At 47.3% G+C, this 21,292-nt stretch overlaps 1 pseudogene; it reads right to left on the bottom strand.

Moving 5' to 3' along the window:
- Window positions 1–21,292, bottom strand: part of LOC127046625 (zinc finger MYM-type protein 1-like) — a 398,827-nt pseudogene that overhangs the window by 271,267 nt on the left and 106,268 nt on the right.

Genomic DNA, 21,292 nt, shown 5'->3' with positions numbered 1-21,292 from the left:
TGCCCACTGGTGCCCTGCAGTTCCCAGGGCAGTAATCCTGCACACCTGCTGCAATGAGAGGGGCAGTGAACAGCTGTGACCCACACATGTGCACACCCTAAGGTGACCAGACAGCAAGTGTGAAAAATTGGAACAGGGTGGGGAGTAATAGGATCCTATATAAGAAAAAGACCCCCAAATCGGGACTGTCCCTATAAAATCGGGACATCTGGTCACCCTAGCACACCCCCACGGAGTGGCGGGGACCCACACATGTGAAACGGAGCTCATTTCTAGTTCAGGCCCATCTTTTTAAAAAAGAACTTTAGGTAGGGTTAACATATATCCGTATTTTCCTAGACATGTCCAGCTTTTTGGTTCTTAAATAGACCATCTGGGAGGAATTTTTAAAAATACGGATGTATGGTAACCCTATTGGTACAAAAAATACATACTGTGGCACATCCCTTAAATCAGAACTTTTTACAGGGAACCGGCTGCTAAGAAATGAAAGGCTTTTTTTTACATGGTTTTTTTTCTAGTCATCCCTGCCGGGGCCCCGCCGAATATGTTCAAATTGGGCCCCACACTTCCTAAAGCCGGCCCTGCCTGCGGGGAGCCTCAAAGGTCCCATTTTGCTGCCTCTTAGTCTCAGTGCTTTCAGCTAGTGGCCCGAAGACCGGGCTGGATGCCATTCAGAAATCCATCTCCCAGCAGCTGTTCCAGAGGCTCAGGCTTAATCCTCAAAGCCGAGCACAAAAACTTTCAGCCTGGAACATTTCGCTCCCTCCCCGCCTCCGCCCAGGTGGTAAGGGAGAAGCAGACGAGACACGCTGGCTCAAAGACGCCTCCCTCCCACTTCCCTGTAGGCTGTGCAAAGCTCTTGGCCTGCCTCACGCCTTGTCAGGAAAGCGCGGCCATGCTGCTCACGCCTGAGTCACGTCCGCAGCCTGCCTGCCCTGGCTGACAGCATGCAGAGCCACGCGAGTCAATGGCAGGTTGAGTCAGGAGCCTAGGCTCTTTCCCCTGACAGCCACACACACAGCACTGCCTGGTGTCCCGAGAGCCTCCTTCCTGTTCTCCCGCAGCACACGCTGCCTGCCAGTGTGGGTGGGAAAAGGGGACCAGGAAGCACTGCAGCCTCATTCCAGGACAGGAGGCCCTCGCCATACCCAGGCCTGCCTCTTGCCTTCAGTCCAGGTAGCCTCATGGCCTAGGCTCTTGGTGCTCTGCTGGTCACTGCCTTGCTGGAAAAGAAGCAAGCACACATGTAGCAGAGGATGGCTTTGATCCATTAATCTCTGGGTTATGGGCCCAGCACACTTTTGCTGCACCATTCTGCTGGCTCTTCATGGCTACTGCCACCCAGCCACCACTATCTGGATTAGCACCTTATGCGCTCTCGCACTGGCAGGCAGATGCGCAGTCTGCTAGGCAGCTGCCCTGGTCACAGGATTTTACAGCTTCTACAGGGTAAAAGGGATCTATTTGGGGTTTGGACCCCATTGGGACCTGGATAGCTGAGTGCCAGAGACGGTAGCACTTCTTAAACTGTTTTCAGTTAAGCCTTCAGCTTCACCCTCGCCTGAAAAGTACTCACCATTAAGAGGTATGGGTTCCAAATGCCAGAAGCATGTGGGAGATAAGAATAGGTGTTTAGCTGCCTGTGTTTGTTTTAGCTGATTTCCTTGCTGCTGTTCCTGGTGTGTAAAAACAGACATTTTTGAATCTCTTAAAATTGCTGTTAGTGCTGCAGTCCCTCATCTTAAGCTTATGCCATTAGGTCTCTTCTGTGATATATTCTGGTTCTGAGAGGTAAAAGGTTGCTCTGTGTGTGGCATTATGGAGTGAGGTAGCAAATGTTGGTTGCAGAGATGGGGCATGTGCCACAACAGTCCTGCCCCCCACTGCAATCCCTGAGTCCAACCTGCAAAATTTCCTTGCAGTCAGAGTGGAAAAGACCATTTACCTAACTGTGAAGTTGCTTACAACTTTCATTGTGTAAGTGAGATCAGAACCCCCCACTCTAAATACATCTAAAATTTATACTTAACTATTAGTGATCTTAGGTTTGTAGCATAGAACTGAATTTGTAACACAATTACAAAAAGCTTCATTTTTAAACTGGAAAAGAAAAAAAGCCATAAAATCTGCAGTTAGAAACATCAAAAAAGAACCATAGTACTACATTTAAATATTCATTTTCAATCTTTCTTAATTCACTATGCTTTGGAACCCATGTCCCTTGCCTAATGAGATATATGTAGGTTCGGGTGACTCTCAAAAGCATGAACTGCTAAGGACCGTTCTACTGTCCTTAATTCATATCACCAGGATAACTACACTTTATTACTCCTGCCCTAATGAGGAAGAGATTGGGGATCTCACAGCAGCCGAAATGACCATTTGGATAAGCACCCCCATCATGCAATGTGGGATGAGTGTGACCATGCACATCAGCAACAAAAGACTTTTACAACACATCACCAACAGATGTCAGGGTAGAGTTCATTCTGACCCTGCTTACATCCTCCCCACAGCCAAGAATTGATGGTCCTGGCAAATCACACTCCCTATTATACCAAATCATTGGTATTGAATGCTGAAGTCACAGCTAGCAAAAGTAGCCACCTATCTCTGCCCTACAGCATCCAGCTTAGCCCTTGTTAACACAAAAGTCAGTGGATTGTTTTCTGTCCATACCTGAAACTGAGCACCACACAAGTAGTCTCCAAAGTTCTCAGTGATGGCCCATTTCAAGCCCAAGAACTGCAGCTAGTGGATGGGATAGCAAGTTTTGCTATCAGACAGTCCTCAGCTGGCAAAGGCTACAGATTTACATTTGCCTTCCACTTCCTGGTACGGGACTGCTCCCAAACCCTCCAAACTGGCATCAGCATGCAGGATAAACGGTTTGTTTGGGTCAGCAGAGACTAGGACTGGCACAAGAATCAGGCAAATAATGATTTCCCGTAAAGCTCTGTCACATCTCTCATCCCGCCATGTCCCAAATGGAGAGGAGAGGAGTCCCTCCCCTGTCCCAGCCCAAGAACACCAGATCTGTGGAGGCAAGATGTCTATAGCCCAAACCAGCTGGAGCTGCTGAGAAGAGGAGTTCTCCCCTCAGCCCAGGCCCCTTGGAGTTGCTATTGCAGTGGGGAAGAGATGTCTCTCACCTAGTTCTTAGATGCCCTGATAAGAAGGGGGGGGGAGTTTTTTCTTCCCACCTACAGCTCAAACTTCTCTTTCCCCCACCACTTTCTGCTCTAGCCTGATCTCCCTCTTTCACCTCAGTTCTGTTTTTCCTAGTCTTGTTCCAGAGCCCTGACAGCCCAATTCTCTGCCCTAACCCTGTGCCCTCTACTGCACCCTGAACCTCTCATTCTAACCCCACTCTAGAGCCTGCACTCCCAGGGCCAGTGCCCTCATCCCCCTGCACTCCAACTCTCTGTCCCATGTAGCCTGATTTAGGGTGTACTAATAATATTAATTTGGATAATATGATGAAAATTTAATTTATTAGCTTACATTTTATTTAATTTAATTGAGTTACAAAGTTACAGTTGCATTACTGCTATTCAAAAGATACATAAGGCATTATATGCAACAAAGTTTTGGTTAATGTATTCACACCCTTCCTTGATAACCTGGTGGTAAGAGACACAGAACCAGCCTTGCAGTTCAGTTCTCAATTTTATTCTCAAAGAATAAAAACTTAGGGAAACGGAGCTTAGCCTAGTTCCCTTGAAACTTAAAGTTTAAGAACAAGTACAGCCTACTGCTAGTACATAGAGAGAGAGTGGAGGAAGTAAGTCAGAATGATAGAGTGAAGTGCTCTAGTGAGGTGGGTTACCTCTTTTATAGGGCACAAGCACCGGAAATCCTTCCTCCTATGTCCAAATTTCATTCCTCACCCACAAAACGTTAGGGTACGCTTACTTCACAGGCTAGTATGTTTGTGCATGTTGATGACATGTACATATGCACATAAGTTCCCTTGTGGTGTACCTGTTAAGTCTGTGGGTATAATACTGAAAAAAAAAACCCTATGCCATTCTCCATTGTCGATTGGTCTAGATAAAGGTCTTAGATAGGCGTGAGTACTTATCTATTTAAGTAACAAGATACAGGACAACTTTGCTTTCTTAGTAAAAGGTCACAATATCGATATGCTAACTTTGCCTTAGCTTAACATACCGGATATGGCCTGTAGGGTCTCGTAAGTCATGTGCCCCAGCCTCCTAATCATTTGTATTGCCCGCCGCTGGACCCTCTCCAATTTGTCCACATCCCTTCACATGTGGGACCCAACCCCAAAAGTACCCACATTTCACCCCAATGGCCCCCAAATGCCAGCTTTTAATATGTACATAGGGTGCTCCCATGGTCAAGTCACTCCCGAGCTCTCCAGTGGAGCCTGCTGGTGGAGAACAAGGTCAAAATCAGCCAGGACGTCGCTCAGTCAATTCCCTGTGCTCCCAGCAGGTGGTATCGGAAAGCTCCAAGATGGCTCACTTCCCTTTCTCGCATCAGCTTCAGGCCCCAGGGTTACAAATGCCCAAACCAGTTGGGATTCTCCCCTGGGCTCAGGGTGTGGGGCTGCTCTGAGGGGATGGACTTGCACATTTGGGATATTAGTGCAAAGATACAATTTCAATTTAACTTAGAGAAATTTGAGGGCAATTTATATTTGGAAAAAATCTTATTTCTTGAAAGGAAAGCTGCAGTGATAGCCTGGTTACTGGGGTGCAAAACACTTTCGTCCTGCGAGAAACAAGAAGTTAGAATTAGACATTTACATCATTTGTTCCAATGTTGGCACAGGTTTAATTTTGCTTCTGTGCAGGTTTGTTTCAGGTTGTGACTGTTTTGGTTTATTGGGTTGTTTTGGTTTTTTTAGTTGGAATGGAGCTTTTAATTGACATTTGCTGGATTCGAATGGCTGACCTGCAACACCAGTTTTGACATAGTTCTGCATATTTTATACAGATTTGGCCAGTATTCAAGGATTCAGTTCCTTTATAGGAGGTTTTAGTGTTCAAGCTTATTTATTTGATGTTATTTTATCATCCTGCTGTAGCACACCTTTTTGATAAAACGTTGAAATTATTAATTTATGGCATTTGTTAGTTTTTATTTTTAAAAACAAAGTTTTTCTTAACGTTTGGGTTTTAAATTAAGCATTGTTTTTGGTTTCAAATTTTCATTTAGGTTTTGGTTGTTGATGGGATCTTTAAGAACTTTGGATTTAATACTAAAATTTGGACAGATTTAGCTTATTTAAAGTAAACTCTGTTCACTATTTTATTTTAATAAAGGTTGTATTGCTGTAAACCCTGGCCAGTGGGAGAGGAGATGAGCCTGGCCTTTAACTGAGAAGGAGCAGAGGCATGGGAGGGGCCAGGTGATGGGGGGGCACAGCCCCCCAATTTTTTTTGTCTACCCACCTCAGTCCCCCACCAAATGAGAAGAGTCTGATGCCACTCCTGCTGGTCACTGGGTGTCACTGCTGCTCCATGGGAAACATGCTCTGTGCATTACCCAGCTTGGTGAGAAATACACTCTGCGCCTTACCGTGACTGGTCCGTGGGTATCACTGCTCCTAGAAGGCAGACACACGCTGTGCATTACACCACCTGACCGCTGGGTGTCATTGCTGTATCAATGGAAACACTTTCTGTGCATTACCCTGAATGACCACGAGGTGTCACTGCTGCTCCAAGGGAAACATGCTCTGTGTGTTACCTGGATTGGCCACTGGGTGTCACTGCTGCTCCAAGGAAAACACCTTCTGTGCATTACTCTGACTGCCCACTGGGTGTCACTGCTGCGCCAAGGGAGACATAAGAACGGCCAGACTAGTTCAGACGCAATGTCCATCTAGCCCAGTATCCTCCTGTCTTCTGACAGTGGCCAGTGCCAGGTGCCCTAGAGGGAATGAACAGAGCAGGGAATCATCAAGTGATCCATCCCCTGCCGCCCATTCCCAGCTTCTGGCAAACAGGCTACAGGCACCATCCCTGCCCACCCTGGCTAATAGCCCTTGATGGACCTATCCACCATAATCTTATCTAGTTCTTTTTTGAACCTTGTTATAGTCTTGGCCTTCACAACATCCTCTGGCAAGGAGTTCCACAGGTTAACTGTGCAACTGCCCTGAGCTTACCGCCTTCCCCTCGCCAGGTTGTATATGGAAAAGAGGATGAGGATGAGGAGAGCCATGATGTGTCTGTCACTGGCTGATGCCTCAGTTTCCTCTAGGCAGCAGTGCTGCAGGCTCCTTTGGTCAGTTCCCATGTAACTGTGTCTGGGGAAGGAAGAGTAGATGCTCATGCTCCCCAGCCCCATTCCCCTCCACCAGCAGCTGGGGAATCCAGGCCAAATTTAACCCTGGTAGCTAGGCCTGGATTAGCCTGGGCCGGGGTCGGGCTGGGAAGGAATTGGGGCAGGGAGACAGACACACCTGCTGTGAGGGAAGATCCTTCCATTCCCTGCCAACCTCCCTCACTCCTTGCAGCATGGCACCCCCTAGAACTTCTTTCTCTGTCATGGAGGCTGTCTGCTGCCTGCTTCTCCCTTAGCATCATCTCTCCGCACCCTGGGGCACTGGCGTCGCCCATCCTGTGCAAACAGGCAGATCCCTGGTGTGCCCTGTGGTGCTGCCCTGCAATTTGGGGAGGCAGCTATTGGATGGAGTCATATCGAAATATGGGGGTGGGCAAGGCTGGGGATCAAGACTCTTGGGTTCTCCCCCCAACTCTGGGAGGAAAGTGGAGGTTAGGGGGTAGAGTCGGGGAGGGGCAGGGCTAGGATCCAGGGCTCCTGCTTTTTCTCCACTTCCTGCAGCTGCTTCGGTCCTTTCAGTGCGTTTCCTGTTGCAAATTCATTTGCTGACTTGTGCAACCCACCCCAGAGGTGGCTGCATCTCAGTGTTGGGTGAGGCATCCTTGGCTACATCACCCCCTAACCGTGTCTCTCTCCCCACTGCAGGTGACCCTGCAGAACTTGGCAAACATCCGCAAGATCGTGGGGGGTGCTTTGAGCATTGGGCAGGCAGGAGCCAGGTGCCCAGCCCCCCCCACCAAGAATGGGACCCAGCACCCCCTACTTTTTACAGGGATTAACAAGGGGCAAAGGGGAGCAAATCAGTGAAGAGGGTGGCCAGGGTCTGAGCAGGGGGTGGAAATGGGTTGGTCGGGGGGGTGGGTCAAGCAGCTGGAGGCAGAGTTAGGAGAGGGGCTGAAGGGCAAAATCAGGGACGAGGGAAGGAGCCGGAGTTAAGCCCAGGGAGAGATGCTGCCAGAGGGTCAAACCCCGGCACAGGCAGAGGCAGAGAGGTAACAGTTACCCCGGGGGGCTGAGACTCCAGTGTTTGCAAACATGGGGCAGGGAGCAGAGGGGCTTTTTTATTTCCCCTCCCACAGCCAGCACCTCTCAGCATGGGCTTCCCAGGGCTGGGCTCTTAAAGGCATAGGCATCCCACTGCCTAGACCCTGCAGCTCCTCTCTAATGTAACCTACTGAGGTGCTGCAGTAGGAGACTCAAATCAGTGAAACTGGGCATTCCCTATACGCCCCACAGCCAGGGAGCTGTGCACCCCCTCCCTCGAATTTCCCCAACACCCCCCCCAGTTGTCAACTAGTTACATGCAGCTCTGCCAATGTTGTCATTGGTTGCAAATTTGAATGGAAATTGAAACGTTAACACACACTTTAAAAGCAGGTACAACGTATGAAAAATACTTATACTTGAGAAAGTTAAATAGGTTTGGAAAGTCTGGACAAAGCCAGGTTTCCTCACCCAGCTGTTGTGTTTGCTGACAATGTCGGTGCATTGGCTTCAGCAATGTTGACCAACCTTAGGGCTGGTCTACACTACGGGGGAAAATCGATCTTAGATATGCAACTTCAGCTACGTGAATAACGTAGCTGAAGTTGAAGTATCTAAGATCGAATTACTCACCATCCTCACGGTGCAGGATCGATGTCCACGGCTCCCCCTGTTGATTCCGCAACTCCATTCGGGTTGGTGGAGTTACGGAATCGATATAAGAGTTTTGGGGGATCGATATATCGCGTCTAGATGAGACGCGATATATCGATCCCCGAGCAATCGATTGCTACCCGCCGATACGGCGGGTAGTGAAGATGTACCCTTAGAATTTCAAATGATGATTTGTAAGCGAGGTGTGAATGAGCTCTCCCCTGAAAGCTAGTGATGAGCAGGGTTGGAGGAGGCTTTGGGACCAGACTGTATTTCCATGAACTCACCTACTCTGCTGAGGTATCCAGTAGACAGAGCTGGGCTGCCTCTGCTCTAGGTGCCCGGAGGAGGGAAGGTGTGTGGGGCTCCAGCCTGGGGCTCTTCCTCTATCCTGCCAAGCCCTGACTATTAATCCCAGCCCTGGCACTCCTTTCTTCAAGCGCCATGTGGGCCAGAGGAAAAGTGTGGCAGGAAGCACAGGGGCCAAACTTGTGGGCACCAGCTGAAGCAGCGAGAATCCCAACCACCAGGTCAAACTGCAGGAATCAGCAACTAGGGTGGCAAGTTTTAGAGCCCCAACCCATTTTGGCCATCACGACCAAAGACCTGGCTCCCGTGGGTGAGTCACCCAGCAGGAGGGAAAAGACTCACTCTTGTACAACTAGAGACAGGGAAGCTGAGGACTGTGAGCTCCAGGGCTTTACCACAAGCCCACACCAGGTCCCACTGAGAGTTGAACTCAGATTGCAGGATTCAGTGTCCCAAGTGTTGCCCATTACACCATGGAAGCAGCTTGTGCTGCCTTCTCTGGCCATCAGTGACCCTCACAGGGCTGGCTTGTGTAAGGGACTGTTGGCTCTTTACTAAAACTTAGTGTGTGTGGTGGTGGGGGGTGGGGGGGTCGGTTGGCTAGTTCCTAGCACCAATAGAGGTGGAAAGGGTCAGTGGGAAATCAGGTCCCTGAGACTGACAGTCCCCAGGGGCAATGGGGAGAGGCCAAAGCTCCAAGTTAGCTGGACTGACAGGCCAGGCAGTGTAATGAGGGAGTCACCAGGCCAGGGGGTCCCATCCAGTGCCAGCTTTAGGCCAATTCCCCCGATTCCCCCAAACTGGGCCCCGCACCTAAGAGGGCCCCATGCCTGCACCTATAAGGGCCCCACGCCTTAAAGAAGAGAGCCTAACTTTTTAATTTTTACTCATCTGGTGGCAGCTTGAGTCTTCAGTGGCACTTCAGCGGTGGGTCCTTCACTCACTCCAGGTCTTCAGTGGCATTTCGGTGGCGGGTCCTTCAGTGCCATGGAAGACTTGGAGCGAGTGAAGGACCCACTGCCGAAGTGCCGCTGAAGACCTGGACCACTGCCAGGTATTCGAATTGGGTCCTGCAGTTCCTAAAGCTGGTCCTGGTCCCATCCTCCATGGGAGCGGGAACTGCCTGGGCCAGAGCGGCGTTGAGCTAAGCAGAGAGCAGGAGCCCGAGAAGAGCGGGGAGCAGAGTTGTGCAGGTGTAGTGCCAGAAACTGCTCCCTGTGGGATTTTGTTACTGATACCTGAGGTTGTTCTTATTTGCTGACTTTTCCTAATTTGCTAAAACTTGACGGTTGTTTCTCTAGCAAAGGCCAGTCCCTGGCCCCTTGGTCCAGACATCCTCATTCACATCAGGCTTCAAATTGAGAATCATTTCCCATTCCCGCTCTGTGGGAGGAGAGACTTTTAAACGCGCTCTCTGTGCGACTGCACATGGCTAAGCAAAGAGAACAAACCCCCAATCCCCCCTGTGCTTTGGGGGCCAGGTTTGCTGTGGTCTGTAGTTCAGATGCCTTCACATCTGGGCACTGGGATTATTTACCAGTTTCTGTGACATTGGGGCATAACTGTGCTCACAGCCAAATTAATGTGCTTAATGTGGCCGTGTGCCCTCAACTTTACACAATCTGTTTCCAAAAATTGGTTTCTGTAAAATCGGAATAATCCCCTAGTGTAGACATACTGTATGTGCCTGAGCATCCACAGTGCGAACTGGAGCCAGATCGAGTTTCACTCTGTCTACATTTCAAACACTGCTGTGGCACTGCTATAGCACTCTGGAGTAGACAGTGACTGGAGGGGTTTTCCCATCCCTGTAATAGCTACATGGACAGAACAATTCTTCCTTTTATTTAGCACTATCTAATCAGGGCTTAGGTCACCTTAACTCTATGGGTTTGGGGGGTGGGGTTCACACCCTGAGAAATGTCGCTCTTCCAGTTCAGTGCCCAGCGTACACCAGCCCTTAGATTCCTCTTGGTATTTCAATGCAGGCACTGGCCTGTGAGAGGAAAACATCAGCTCACAAACACTGAGACTGAATTCCTCACATTTAATCTCTCTGCACTTTCCAGAAAGTCACAAAATTCAATTCATTCTTGCTAGGACAGAGAAAAAAATAAGTGACACTAAGTTTTTGGCTTGATTATGTAACCCTTCTGCCTCTCTGAGTTGGCAGCAACAAGGGCCGGGTTCAGTATCCAGGGGTTCCGTTTCAGTAACACAATGCATAACCGGCTTGAGCCCCCACCCAGTGATCTGGGACACTCACATACCACACCCCCCTGGGCGCCTCTAGGAGGCAATACTTCCCCTCTCACAAGCACAGAGTCTGAGTGTAGCAAAATCTTTTTAATAAAGGAAGGAATCAATGCGGCATCCCATTGGAGAAACACCACAAACTGGGTTATAACACAAACCATAAACAAAAACCCACCTCCAAGTACATTTGGCACTGTCCTTTTTCCCCTTAGGGTTTTAAGTCCAATCACCCCAAAGTCCAACAACCCAAAAGTCTCTGGTCAATGCCACTCCAGAGTTCGAGAGCTTATCTGTAGAGGTCCCTCCCCCCAGCCTGGGTAGAAAGGGGCACCTTACGTGGTCCGGGGCCAACTGCCCTGCCTCTCCAAGGGTTCTGCTTCCGCCTTCTCCACGAACTGCTCCGCTTTACCAGCTGCTCCCCTCTGCTCCTCCAGCCGTCCTCAGAAACTGCTCCGCTCCACCAACTGCTCTGCTCCATGAGCTGCTCTAGTTCTCCCTGCAAACTGCTCGGCTCCGCTAGCTCTCTGGGCCACTCCACCCATCCCACAGCTACTCTTCTCTGCCAGCGGCTCCGCTGCCACCAGCTGTCCCATGATCTGCTCCAACCGTCCCCACAACTGCTCCACTCCACCAGCTGCTCGGTTCCACAGTATAGCTTCAGGCTCCCCTACTAGCTAGCACAGTACTCAGTGCTCTCAGCTCAGTAATTGCAGCTCTTTAGTGATTTCAACTCTCAGTGATCTCAGCTCTTAGTAGGGGAACCTCAGTGCTAGTGCACCGTTAGCCAAAAGTGAGTTCATCTCCATAATCTGTATTTAGATTCTTCAAGGAACAAAAAAATCAATTCTGACATTCCACAGTGAAAAGAGAAGGGGGTGGAAATGGTGCTTCTAGCTCCACAAGCAGACTACACCATCACACACAGATACATATCCCCAGCTGCTCTAAATTCACTGGGATTTGGAACCCATGTCCCTTGTCTAGCAAGTACCACCCAACTGAGGGTGAGTCATTTGTCACCAAGCAGTCCCACAGCTCGGCAGTCTGGGATAGGGTGGGCGTGCCTATGCAAATACACTCTCTGAAATTCTTTCCACCAGATGTCAGGGTAGAGCTTATCCTGACTCTGCTTACAATTAAATAAAATTAAGTGTTTAATTAATATAGTAAAAATATATCCTGACTCCTCTAAATAACACCACAACGTGAAATAAGAACAGAGAAAAATCTTGTCAGTGAAGACAAGTGAAGTTTCGCAAATGATCTTCCCATTATTAATTTCCATGCTGCCTCCATTGGAGGTCTGGATACCTCCACTGTCACTGCTCTGCATTCACCTTCCCCTAGAATTGTTCTTGGACATTCCCAAATATGAAAAATTGTGCAGTTCAGAATGCGAATATTGACCCCGTCTCCTTCCTGCACCTGCTCTACATTGCTCCACAGCAGCTTCTTCCCCTGCAGAGTCACCCCAGCACGGCAGTGCAGCCACCCAGGGGTCAGCAGGGGCCCCTGGCAAGGACAGTGGGTGCAGCTAACAGCCCTGTCTGCCTGGCAGTGAGTCAGCTGTAAAAAAGCAAAACCCCCTCCCAGAAGTACAGAGACTGAATTCCCCAAGTTTAACATCATGACCCCTTCTAGAAAGCCACACGTGTCAGTTGTATTTTCACAGGGAGATACAAAAATCAGGTGACACAAATTTTTAAGTTGAGTAAATAAAGTTGAGGAGATAGTTATTAACCTCAAAGAAATATACTAAAGATCCCTCAACATAACACCTGAAGGGGAAATATGAACAGAGACAAACCTTGTCAGCAAACGCTCATTTCCCAAACAAGCCTCAAAATGTTATGAATTCCCACCCCTCCTCCACAGGAGCTCTGTGCAGTGTCACTGTTCTGCAGGCAGCTTCCCATTCAATGCTGTTCTGGGCCTTTTCCAGGCCTGGAAATGTATCAACGACAGAATTTGAAGAGCAAACCTGGCTCCCCGCACCAGGTGGGATTTGAGTGTTTGGTCCCTGTCACTTAGTCTTTGTCAATAGTACAGACGCCAGGGGAGAGATCTTGGCACAGGGGCTGGTAGGGGAAAAATGATTGTAGATTCTGACCTGCGCTCTGGAGAGAAGGTAATAGTTGAAGGGGGCATTTTTGTCTCTTCCCCTGCCTCAGTGTCCCCTGGGCCAGATTCTACATTCCGCAGGACAAATGAGGGGGTGACATCACTTGGTGAATGAAAGCTAGTGCTCCATGGGAGGTTTGAATACACAACCTCAGTATAGCTCCTCTCAGCACTGCGCTATAAGTACTGTGCACTAGCTAGTTGTGCCACTGGAGCACCTGTTAGCTGTTATTCTCCAAGACCCCTAGGTTGATAAGGGCGAGGAGTGACCCCAAAACATTCTCAGTGGAGCTGAGAGCCGGTAGCGACAAGTGTTGTACTCAGTGAGGTGGATTCTTCTTAAGGGTTCCAGGCCCCATTTGACCCTTTTGTTCTTCCCTGTGTAATAACAGAGCTGGTTAAGACTCACTGCAGAGTCTTGCTGCAGACCAACAGATCTGAAATCACTGATTATCAGGTCTAAGCATTAGTCCTGCTTTGGGACAGCGTCTCTCATCCAACAAACTGCCCAGTCTGCCCTAGCAGTGAGGCTCTCTCACTAACAGCTGAAATCAGGGAGAGCTGTGTGAAGTGCAGGGCCCTAGGGGTGCTTGAACAGGGGGGAACAACACCCCAGGACTTTTCAAAATGGGAGGGCTCTGCCTTGCCCCTTTGTAATGACCGTAAGGGTGAGTGAGCGTGGGGAGGGAGCGGAGAGCAGTGAGCGGGAGGCGGGGTCTTGGGGGGAAGAGGCAGCATAGCAGCAGGACCTTGGGGAGAAGGGGGGGCAGGGGCATGGCCTCGAGTGGCAGGGAGGGGGCTACTGTTTGGGCTCTGGTGGCTGCTACTTTTAGGCAGGGCTGCCCAAAGGGGGACAAGAGGGGCAATTTGCCCCAGGCCCCGGGCCCTGCAGGCGCCCCACAAGCCCTGGCCGAGAATCCCTTCCCTGGCTAGAGGCTCCTTTTTACATTTTACTGGCCCAGCAGCAGTCTGGGTCTTCGGCGGCACTTTGGCAGCGGGCCCTTCACTCACTCTGGGTCTTCGGACGCACTTCGGCGGCGGGTCCTTCAGCGCTGCCCAAGACGCAGTGTGAGTGAAGGACCCGCTGCCACTGAAGACTCAAAGCGCCTCCCAGTAAGTACAAGCGCTGCAGTCGGTGGCGCCTTTTTTATGTCTGCTCCCCCTCTTTGCGGACTGGGAGCCAGTGGCGCGGGGAGAAAATGAGCTGGACCTTGAGCTAGACTAGACCCTGGCAGTGAGATTCTGGTCACCATTTGCCTCCCCACCCTGTTGTCCTGGATTCCCCTACTGGGTGTCATTTAAGGAGGGAAGTGGGGCTTCTGCTTCCCCTTCCCGATTTTCACACGGCAAAAGAGTGCAAACAGGAAAACGAACGGCTGCTCCACACCCCCACCAAAGGAACCCGACGCCCTTAGCTGTGGTGAGTAAGAAGTGACTGTTGGCTGACAGAGCCTGTCCCCGAGGAGCTGGAACAGCAGCTGCCGCCTCCCTCTCAGCTCCAGGCTGTGGGAAATGCTCATTGCCTGGCTGCATGGTCAGATGCTGCTCCGTGCTCTGGAGAGCGTCTGTATTGATCTGTCAACCCCCGGTCTTCACTGAGCCAGTCTGGTAAGGTCCCAAGTGCCCCCTTCGGCTTTAATTTGCACCTGGATGCATTTAACCATAAGTTGCCATGGTGGTATTCCAACGATGTTTTTTTTCCAGTCATGTCTCCACATGTGGACTGCAGAGGGCGGGTAGTGTAGAACCATTGTGGCAGCTCTGCACTGCATGGGAAATTCCGCAGTAGCCAAATACATTATCTGAGCTGCAGAAGAGGATGGCAACAAAGGAAAATCGGACCCAGAATTGTTACACTGGTGTAAAAGAAGAGTAAGTGAGAAGAAGAACAGTTTTCCTCAAACAGTTCAGAATGGAATGACTGTGTCTTTTGGCTAAATTATCTACAGGATGCTAATGAGTATCAGCTTGTGTGGGGTGTAGAGGAGCCTGGTAGCCATTACAAACGTATTTAAAGCGACAAAGAGTCCTGCAGCACCTTATAGACTAACAGAAGTATTGGAGCATAAGCTTTCGTGGGTGAATACCCACTTCGTCAGATGCATGGGAGTCTAATGTAATATAATCGCTACTGTAATATAGAAAGTTTTCCTCCATTTAAAGTGTATATATTCCCAATAAGCATATGATGATGGTTATAAAATTCCCCTTCTATCTCTGGCCTTTAATCTTTTTTCTCCAGATGTGGCAAAGTTTAAGGGTGAGACTTTCAAAAGCATTTGATATTGGCCTAACTGCTCCCACAAAATTGTATGGGAGTTGTACCAATAACGTCAGTGGGAGCAGCGTTCAGCCAATACTGAGCAGTTTTGAAAATCCCACCCTAAACTATTAACACTAAAATTTGGATTAAACTATTAATAAATAAAACAAAACCCTAGACTCCAGTTGATGAGAGTTAATTTCTGACTAAAGCCTTTCAAGTAGTAGTTTTATTTGGAAAAGGTAAATGACCACTTAAAACCATATTTAGGGCCAGCATGTCCTTCCAATAAGCAGTGAAGTTTAAAACTTCAATGATTACATTCTTTGAAGGAATGTGTGGTATAATTTTTGCCATTTGTATCAACCTGTCTTGTAAAACATTAGGGACAGTCCAAAGGGGTAGTATCTGAATCCAGTTTAGTTTTAAGGCTGCTGTTTGATTTGACTTCTACTTAGGCCCATGGTTGAAAGTCACTTGCACTGAAATCTTGCAAGCTGTTTTCACAAGTGTTTAGGACAAAATGATGCAAGGATGGAGTCACTGATTTTCTGAGACTTCTACCATCTTTAACTATTGTGATCAGCTGTTCTTGAGAGAGAGGGTCCTTACTGTTTGAGATCCAAATCCATACCTAAACTGTAGGGGGGGGGCTTCAAGGAATTGGATTTGAGGTTCTGGTTATGGCCTACCTCTCTAAAATATTTAACTTCTAAGCAATATCTTACTTTGTCACCAATACTAGGCACCAATATGATATAATCTCTATTGTAATATAGAAAGTTTCCCTCCATTTAAAATGTGTTGCTACTTGCAGTGATAAAAGATGATCCTTAGTTTTACTATATATATATATATAGAGAGAGAGAGAAATCAAACTGAAGTGCTCATACAACATTAGTTTATTCCAGTTTGTTAAATATGCAAATATAATAATTGTTATAGCTGTAATAATTATGCTTTTCCAGTTAGCTGAGGCCTTTATTGCTTTACTTGGGACGAATTTGGGAGCTGTGAATGTTACCCTGATTTGGTCCATACATAGCCAGCCTCAGGGATATTTCTGTTTTAACCTTATTCTAACACCTAACACTTAATTTGGATTAGATGGGAAGTGTGTTGTGTAGTTTTAGGAAGCAAGACACGGTAACTTATGACAAGAGTTCCAGAGCTGTTTGTTGGAACCAGCTCTTCAGTATCACATACTGAGGGCCTGATTCTTTGCTATCTTATATCAGTGTTGGCTCCATTGGCTTCAGTTCAGCAAGAGGAGAACTGGGTCCTGGAACTTTAAGAATTCTCTTATACTTGGCGGCTGTGGTCACAGAAATATACTTTATAACAATTTTTACTTGAGAATATGCTACTGAGAGATGAAAACCCAGATCCTCTGCTATGGAATGGTGCAGCTCTTGTGGAGCAGGGGCAAGTGAGGATGTGCAAAGATCTGCTCCCCCAATGCTGGTCTGGCTGTATGGTGGTCTGGCCCCTTGGTGTAGCTTAAGTCAGCCTCGAAGGATCAGCTAAGTGTAGAGAAGCCTCAGCCAAACCTGTATCCCAACAGCAGGGAGGGGAAGGAGAGTGAAGGAGCCACTCCCTTGGCTCTACACCAGCAGAGAGTTCCCATATACAAGGCTGTACCTCTCTTGGTCAGCTCTGCTAGACTTAGGGCCAAAATCTGCCTGCGGTGAAGTGAATATTGCACACTGGAGGATCTAATACAAATAGTCCTGTAGAAAAACATAGACCATTTCAGCCCAAATGCTGCTGAGTTCTTTACTACAGAAATACAAAGGGAGGAAGCATTCCCAAAGTCTGAAGAAAGTGATATGTCACACTAGATTGATCAGCCTTTCCCATTTCAAGAGCCACTGTCTACGTGCCAGAATAAACACATTCCTCTCTTGGAACATGGTTCTAGAGGAAAGACAAATGTAACACGCTGTGAACCAAATCGTACTCTGCCCCAATGAACACATTAGTTTAACTGGAAAAATCATTAGTGACTAAGGGGATGAGAAGACGTGGCCTGATTCGCAACTGCCCTGCACCTTGTGTTATGTCCACCAGTGCAAAGTGCTACCAAAGCACTAGTGTCAATGCAAAGTGCTGCCACAAAACTACTATCAATGACCACATGAGATACAGGGCAGTTGAGAATCAGGCCCCCCCACCCCCATCCTAAAGCCATAAACTCTTTCCCAATCGATGACTCTCAATCTTCTTAAATTACAGTGGGTTTTTTTTTCTCTCTCCTTGCAATATATATCATTTAGGCTGAGGGGGAAAAAAAACTCTTTTAAGCAGGCTCTGCAGCCAACTTTTTTTTTCACTTTAATGGTCCAATCCTGTTCCCATTAAAATCCAGGACAGAACACTAATTGGTTTGCAGGAGCAGGGTGTTATTTCCCTATATTTCAGAAGTATAACAAATGCCATACACAGAGGCCCATATTTTCAACAGGATCCTTTGATTTTTTTTTGGGGGGGGGTGCCCAATTTGAGGCACATAGGGCTTGATTTTCAGAGGTGTTGGGTGTCTAGAGCACTAAATGAAATCAGAGGGAGCTGCAGAACATCTGACAAATCACATGCTAGGGGTGAGATTTTGTGTGGCCCCTCTAAGAAGTGTAGCAGATAACTCTGAATCTAAGGGGAGGGTGATTAAGGCGGCCTTAACCATCTTTGCACTGTCCTGATCTTTGGCTGCTCCAGGGACTGAAACGGTCCCCAGAATAACTTAGACCTCCCAGGGCTACGGAAATTATGTTAGACTCCCAGCACTGCCCTATGGGTACGGCCTAACCAAATTCACGGTCCATTTTGGTCAATTTCATGGTCATAGGATTTTAAAAATAGTAAATGTCATTATTTTAGTTATATAAATCTGAAATTTCATGGTGGTGTAATTGTACGGATCCTGACCCAAAAAGGACCCGTGGGCAGTGACACAAGGTTATTGTAGGGAGGATTGTGATACTGTTACCCTTACTTCTGTGCTGCTGCAGGTGGCGATGCTGCCTTCAGAGCTGGGCAGCTGGAGAGCGGTGGCTCCTGGCCGGGAGCCCAGCTCTGAAGGCAGAGCTGCCACCAGTAGGGATTGCATGGTATGGTGTTGCCACCCTCACTGCTGCAGAGCTGGGCCCTCAGTCAGAAGCTGCCACTCTCCAGCCGCCCAGCTTTGAAGACAACAGTGCAGAAGTAAAGGTGGCATGATATGGTATTGCCACCCTTCTGCTCTGCTGCTGGTGGGGTGCTGCCTCCAGAGCTGGGTACCCGGCCAACAGCCACCACTCTCCAGCCACCCAGCTCTGAAGGCAGCACAAAAGTAAGGGTGGCAATGCCATGACCCCCCCTAAAATAACCTTGTGACTGCCCTGCAACTCCCTTTTGGGTCAGGACCCCCAATTTGAGAAATGCTGGTCTCCTGTGTGAAATCTGTATGGTATAGGGTAAAAGCACACAAAAGACCAGATTTCATGGGGCGAGACCAGATTTCACAGTCCGTGATGCATTTTTCACTGCCGTGAATTTGGTAGGGCCCTACCAATGGGTCACAGCACTACCTGGAATCTTGACAGTACTGCATGTCATGGCCCTGTCCTCCAATTCACCCCTCCCACTCCTGGACCCGCTCTCAGTACATCCCCTATGTCAGGGTTTGTGAGAGGATCCTCACAAGGCAGTCTTATGGCTGTCTTGTGCAAAGCCTGCACCGGAGGAAACCTTGCTTAGCTGGAACTGGGGCTTTCAAGCTTCTTTATGCCTGTCCAGTCCATTTTACTCAGTGTAAAGGGGCCAGAGTGGAGGTGAGGATTTCACCTCTAGGTGTGTCAGTATGGGCACCCCAGAACTAGGGTTCACATTTTGCCAATAATGTGTAATAAAAACAAATACAAATCTGTTGTGGAACAAGAAGAAGTAAAATTAGTGATTTAGCAATATAAAGCGAAGATGCTGTCTCATACCAGCAAGCTTCATGCTAGTCTTTAGTTGATAACATAAACCACATTTGTTAACATTGATTGGCGTTAAGATACAGAGTATTTGTTAGTACTCAAAATAACCAGGAAAATGCAAATAATTGTGAGCACATCAGAATTATATGTAAAATGTATAGTACTTTCCCATAAACTTAAAAATAAGTGTTAAGCATTTGGCTTTTCTGAAACGTATTAAAGCCTGAATAGATAGAAATGAGCATAGAGACCACCCTCATCCTTAAGTTAAATTCTGAATTCAGTGATTAGTGTTTTCTACCAATATGATTTTTTTCCCTCAACATTCTAGGCCAGATCCTCAGTACTTCTTTGAGCAGCTTCAGCACGTGAAAAAGGACCGTGAAGCCAACTTAACTAGTTACTCAGGGAATCCCTGGGTGATATAGAGCCAGTGACAGCTGCATGCTTCTCATCTTTGCACCCCATCCCTAGGGAAAAGAGCATGGGGCCAGTCACTGCACTCTGACTCTACCCAGCTGCTGGAATGGCCCCTTAAGGCTGTGAACAGCTGGGTACAATTTAGAGCAGCACTGAACATCTGGGCTGTTCTAAGCTGTGCTGTGGGTGGGTGTCTGAATAGCACCAGGGAGGCACTAGGATCAGGAAGACTCAAGACTTGTGAATTCTTGAAGACTTGTGCCCCTCTCACATCCCACCAGTCCTACACTAAGGTCAGCTCTGCCAGACGGGAGGATCAGGCCCTCTGTGTTAAGGTAGCCGGCAGCACATTTCTGCAACTGTGACCAAAGAATGGCACTGGACTTCACTTTGTAAGCAGAATAGTTTAATTAGAGGCTTGACTCTCCTGCTAACTAGGGACTCATTCCTCTTCAGATTATATGCAATAACCCCTTTTTTTTGTAAAGACAAGTTATATTTCCTATCTGTGTACTAGCATAAGCGCCCCCCCCCATACACTTTGCAAATAAGTCTTACTGCTGAACAGAATTTGCCCAGAGACCAAAAAAGGTACTGGCTTTTGGGCAACAATGTTTTCAATCTTACAGCTATTTGGTGGATTAATAGATTTAAAGTATTTTGACTTCATCTTCTTTGTATAACGTTTCTATCTGAATTCATGCTCAGAGATAACAAGAGGCCAAATTCTGCAGTCCTTAAGTGAGTCAGACTCCCACTGAAATTACTTGGGAGTTCTGTACCCATGCTTAAAGGAAACCTATAGATTACAGGCATGGGTTATCTTTCTCGGGAGTTTAAAGCAGGTAAGCAGCTTTCTACCTTTCTGAAAATTTTGGATCTTCTAGAATCTAAGAATCAGATCCTACCTGCAATCACCCCCATTTTCTTCAGTGGAGCTATGTTGATTTATACCAGCTGAGGATCTGGCCCTTCTATTTTTTGGTGTCTGTGAGAAACAAACAATTTTTAAATTAAATCTTTTGTACACAACCTGTTTGTTAGAGTTTACATAATAATGTTTGTTACTCTCTACTATACAATTGCTGTATCCTTTCCCTCCCTCAATACAGTTAGTGAACACTCGGTGATATTTCTCAGGTATTAAAATAATTTTACTACCAGCTCTTCATCAGAATGGTGTTTACTTGCTGAAACCTATCATTTTTATATTGCCTGATAAATCCCCAGTTCAGATAGGGTCTTTTTAATACTGTGTACTAAACTGTTGTGTGTATTGTAAGTCATTTTCAGCATTGTTCGTGAGACTCATGATTGCTGAGGTTCTCTCTGCTAGAAATGATGAGAATAAATTCTATTTATGCTTTTGATTCAATAAAATAACAATTTTCAGCATTTGAAGGGCAGGCTGTGAAATCCTGAGCACTAATCTGACAGTTCACTGGGAAGCAGTTTATGGAAATGAGTGGCAATTGAGCGTCTAGTTATCTCAGAAATGAATGAATGCATGTACATGTCCTCTGGATGTTTTGTTAAACTAACCTCTGGCTTCTGTACTTGTAATATATGTTTATGCAAACAAAAAACATTCCATTGCTGTACAGAAGTCTTTTGCAGAACTTACTGTGTCAGGATGTATTTCACTCTGAATAAGTGCTCTGTCAGCCTTGTTTGATTACTGACTTTTCAAAATGTAACTGTTGCACTTTAAACTCCTTATAAAATATTAAAATAATTTAATCTCTTCTATCAAGGCCACATGGTTCTTTGCTTTGTTTTAATTGTGAATTGTGGTCTTATGAGCCATAATGAAAACAGAGCTCTCTGAACTTCAAATTAAAACTCTTACCTTTTTTCTGAACTGAGGCCCTGAATCAGGAAAGCACTGCTATCCAGGAAAGCACTAAAGCTTTAAACATGTGCTTAGGTGCTTTCTTGAACTGAGGCCTAAGGTCCTGATCCTGCAGACACTTAAGCATGTGCATGAATAATCTCTGGTGTG

The sequence above is a fragment of the Gopherus flavomarginatus genome, chromosome 1, assembly GCF_025201925.1.
Source record: "Gopherus flavomarginatus isolate rGopFla2 chromosome 1, rGopFla2.mat.asm, whole genome shotgun sequence".
Taxonomy (NCBI): domain Eukaryota; kingdom Metazoa; phylum Chordata; order Testudines; family Testudinidae; genus Gopherus; species Gopherus flavomarginatus.
Note: the sequence above shows the minus strand (reverse complement) of the source record. Positions and strands in the feature narration are given on the sequence as shown.